We start from the raw sequence: 3,904 nt of genomic DNA, 5'->3' as shown, positions 1-3,904 counted from the left end.
TGGAGACAGCGGAGGCAGGAGGAGGAGGAGGCCCGGCCCACCAGAGACCGCGGAGGGGGAGGAAGAGGAGGAGGCCCGGCACACTGGAGACCGCGAAGGCAGGAGGAGGAGGAGGCCCAGCGCACTGGAGACCGCGGAGGGGAAGGAGGAGGAGGAGGCCCGGCCCACGGGAGACCGCGGAGGCAGGAGGAGGAGGCCCGGTGCACTGGAGACAGCGGAGGGGGAGGAGAAGGAGGAGGAGGCCCGGCACACTGGAGAACGCGGAAGGGGAGGAGGAGGAGGCCAGGCACACTAGAGACCGCGGAGGGCGAGGAGGAGGAGGTCCAGTGCACTGGAGACAGCGGAGGGGGAGGAGGAGGGGGAGGCCGGGTGCACCGGTGACCGCGGAGGCAGGAGGAGGAGGAGGCCCGGCGCACTGGAGATCGCGGAGGGGTAGGAGGAGGAGGAGGCCGGGTGCACCGGAGACCGCGGAGGCAGGAGGAGGAGGAGGCCTGGCACACTGGAGACCGCAGAGGGGTAGGAGGAGGAGGAGGCCGGGTGCACCGGAGACCGTGGAGGCAGGAGGAGGAGGAGGCCTGGCGCACTGGAGACCGCGGAGGGGGAGGAGGAGGAGGAGGCCCAGCGCAAGGGAGACCGCGGAGGCAGGAGGAGGAGGCCAAGCGCACCCGAGACTACAAAGTGGCAAAGGCCCGGCCCACCTGCGACCGAGGGGGTGGGGGGGAACGGGGGGGGAGGAAGGGATGAGGGGTGAAGGTGAGGAGGGGGAGTGGAGGAGGCCCGGCGCACTAGAGACCGTGGAGGGGGAGGGGGAGGAGGCCCGGCCCACCCGAGACTGCGGACGGGGAGGAGGAGGGGGGAGGAGGAGGAGGCCCGGCGCACTAGAGACCACAGAGGCAGGAGGAGGAGGCCCGGCCCAAAAGAGACCGCAAGGGGGGGAGGAGGGAGGGGAGGGGGGGGGAGAGGGAGGAAGAGGAGGAGGGGTGAAGGAGGGGAGGAGGAGGAGAGGAAGAGGAGGCCCTGCCCACCGGAGACCGCGGGGGGGAGGGACGAGGGGGAGGAAGGGGAGGAGGGGTGAAGGAAGGGAGGGGGAGGGGAGGAGGAGGAGGAGGAGGCCCGGCCCACCGGAGACCGAAGACCAGCCAGCTGCAGGGCCAGCCTCCCACAGCCTCCAACGCATGCCTGTCTTCTCCAGCGCCTCCTGCAGGGGCATCTCCGCCTCGAAACGACCCCCAAAACGGGCCATGGAGAGTTCAGGAGGGCAGAGTGAGAACAAGGCAGGGAGGCCGTGAAGAGGAGATGGAGAAGACGCCCACAGAGCCCCGCCGAGGCTGCAAAGGCAGAGGAGGGAAGAAGAGGAGGGGACCAGCCCGAAGCCCACGGGGCTCCCTGAGCCCCCCAAAGCACAGAACTCGGCAAAGACAGACCCTCAGCAGCTTCTCCACACCCCGGAAGCCACCAGTCAAAACCAAAGTGAGTGGAGAGCGGTCAGGTACTCCGGGAAAGGATGAGGCCAAGGGACCCCAGGCCCAGGGAGCTTCAATCCCGCCAGAACAGCTATCACCCCACTGGGGACGCCTGCTGGCGGCGGGGCAGAAGAGCCCTTACCTGGCCGTGGCCTGGACATTTGAGAAGATCGAGAAAGTTTCTGCACGGCTCCGGATGGTGGAGAGCTGAGCAACTTGCTGCGCTCTGTGGTGGCCCTGTCCCCTCCAGACCTGCTCCCTGTCCTCTACCTCGCCCTTAACCGTCTTGGGCCTCCTCGGCAGGGCCTGGAGCTAGGCGTTAGTAACGGTGTCCTTCTCAAGGCAGTGGCCCAGGTCACAGGCCGGCAGCTAGAATCTGTGCAGGCTGAGGCTGCTGAGAAGGGCCATGTGGGGCTGCTGGTGAACAGCCGCAGCACTCAGAGACTGAAGCTACCACCACCACCCCCTCTTACCACTGCTGGGGTTTTCTCCAGAACATTGCTTTGCTCACCGGCACTGCTTTCATAAGCAAGAAGATAGACATCATCAAAGGCCTCTTCTCTGCCTGCCGCCACCCAGAAGCCCGGCTCATCTCCAGGGCCCTGAGTGGACGGCCGGAGAACAGTGGGATTGGGAACAGTGCTGGCCGCCCTCTGCCATGCTGTGGGCCTCACTCCCCGAGGCCAAGAATTCCCTCCAGCCGTGGTGGATGCCAGGAAGGGAACGACTACGGAGGCCAGAGAGTCGCGGCTGGAGGAGCAAGCCATGATCTTGAAGCAGACACTCTGCGAGGTGCCTCACCTGGCCCGAATCACCCCCGCGCTGCTGCAGCACGGCTGACGCCTCTCCCAGAATGCCCCAGGCTGAGCTGGGGGGGGGGGTCTCTGAATCCCATGTTGGCTTGTCCCACTCGGGACATCAGTGAGGTCCTGAAACGCTTTGACGAGTACAAATACGACAGGCAGAGGGCATAGATCCATGTCCTGGAAGGCGGGAGGGGAAGTCTTCAGCCGGAATCAGGAAGACAACACGGGAAAGTACCCTGACGTCATCGGCCGCATCCCTAAGATTAAACTCCTCCCAGCCACATCCTTTCTCCTGGACACTGAAGCTGTGGTTTGGGACCCGGAAAAGAAGCAGATCCAGCCATTCCAAGTGCTAACTACTTGCAAACGGAAGGAGGTGAATGCGGTCGAGATCCAGGTGCAGGTGTGTCCATATGCCTTCGACCTCACCTACCTCAACAGAGAGTCCCTGGTCCGTGTGCTCCTGTCACAATGCCAGCAGCTGCTCAGGGAAAACTTTGTAGCGACAGAGGGTGAGTTTGTCTTTGCCACGTCCCTGGACACCATGGACACAGAGCAGATCGCTGAGTTCTTGGAACAGTTGGTTTAAAACTCCTGTGAGGGGGTGATGGTGAAGACCTTGGATGTCAATACCACCAATGAGATTGCCAAGAGGCTCAAGCTAAAGAAGGACAACTGGCTCAAGCTGAAGAAGGACTAGCTGGACGGTGTGGGTGACACCCTGGACCTTGTGATTGGCACCTCCTGGGCCGGGGAAAGCGAGCTGGCTGCTATGGGGGCTTCCTGCAGGCTGCCTACGATGAGGACAGCAAGAAGCTGCAGGCCATATGCAAGCTTGGCACAGGCTTCAGCGATGAGCAGCTGGAAGAGCATTACCAGTGTCTCCAGGCCCTGGTGCTGCCCACCCCACAGCCCTACATGCGGGCAGATGGTGCCGTGGTACCCGGCCACTGGCTGGATCCCAGCGCCATGTGGGAGGTGAAGTGTGCTGACCTTTCTCTCTCCACCATCTACCCTATCTCCTGGGGCCGGTGGACAGTGAGAAAGGGCTCTCCCCTAGATTCCCTCCGTTTATTTGCATCCATGAAGATAAGACAAAGGAACCCACTACAGTGCCCAGGTGGCCTGTCTATACAGCAAACTAAGCCAAATTCAGAACCAAGGCATTGACTCAGACTCTCAGACAATGAAGAGTTCTACTAAGCCCCTGTGCTCCAGGTCCCAGGACAGAGGTGAAGGGGACCCAGAGATGTGGCAGATCTGGTGTCGCAGTCTGATGTATGTGCTGGGCCCAGGATTCATTCGGTCACTTCTTTCAATAATTATTAGATAGAGAATGTCAAACTGTAGATTCTACCACCTCCTACAAAGAATTTTGAGAAAAAGGAACAGAGAAAAATATGTAGTCTTATTGCTCTAATATATATTTCAAAATATATCATTACCAGACAAGGGCAAAACTCAAAATCTTGGTGAGAGAAAAGAAATGGCATAACTGGGGCAATAGCTCAGTGGCGTAAGCACCTGGCAAGCACAAGGTCTCAAGTTCAATCCCCAGTACAAACAAAAAAAAGAAAAAGAATAAATAAATAAATAAAATTACATTAACAACTGAAAGTAAAACTTTTTACAAAA

The 3,904-nt window shown here is 60.3% G+C and overlaps 1 pseudogene; it reads left to right on the top strand.

Annotated features, from left to right (window-relative positions):
- The first annotated feature begins 1,296 nt into the window (after nucleotides 1-1,296).
- On the top strand, nucleotides 1,297-3,602 carry LOC101564174 (annotated as a pseudogene).
- The last annotated feature ends 302 nt before the right edge of the window (nucleotides 3,603-3,904 follow it).

Source organism: Octodon degus, unplaced genomic scaffold, assembly GCF_000260255.1.
Source record: "Octodon degus isolate 3935 unplaced genomic scaffold, OctDeg1.0 scaffold00038, whole genome shotgun sequence".
NCBI lineage: Eukaryota > Metazoa > Chordata > Mammalia > Rodentia > Octodontidae > Octodon > Octodon degus.
Note: the sequence above shows the minus strand (reverse complement) of the source record. Positions and strands in the feature narration are given on the sequence as shown.